Source organism: Charadrius vociferus, unplaced genomic scaffold (assembly GCF_000708025.1).
Source record: "Charadrius vociferus isolate BGI_N301 unplaced genomic scaffold, ASM70802v2 scaffold365, whole genome shotgun sequence".
In the NCBI taxonomy this organism is placed as follows: domain Eukaryota; kingdom Metazoa; phylum Chordata; class Aves; order Charadriiformes; family Charadriidae; genus Charadrius; species Charadrius vociferus.
Window position 1 is genome coordinate 1,387,873 of NW_009648559.1, and position 294 is coordinate 1,388,166.

The following is a 294-nucleotide window of genomic DNA, read 5'->3' on the forward strand; positions in this document are numbered from 1 at the left end:
CCTGCTCAGCACTTTCCTTTCGGAAAAATAAAATCAGTTCTTGAGAAGGTGAGGAGCAGCGGCTGTACCGAATGAGCCACATTCCCCACTGCGGATGCTTTATTCCAATCCCATTGTTCCACTTCCCCACTCCATTTCTCTTCCTTAAAATTAATCCACGATTTCTAACTTGGGGGGGAGGGAGGGGAAGCACCGAGGCTCCCATTTTCTTCCCGTTTCCTCTTGGAAATCCAACTTTTGCAGCCGGAGGAAAGAAGCGATTTTTAATATTTTCCTGATTTCCACCCCACCCCC

At 48.0% G+C, this 294-nt stretch overlaps 1 protein-coding gene across 1 annotated transcript in view; it reads right to left on the bottom strand.

Annotated features, from left to right (window-relative positions):
• MEX3B (mex-3 RNA binding family member B) overlaps positions 1–294 on the bottom strand; it is an 11,885-nt gene that overhangs the window by 9,626 nt on the left and 1,965 nt on the right. The window lies entirely within an intron of this gene.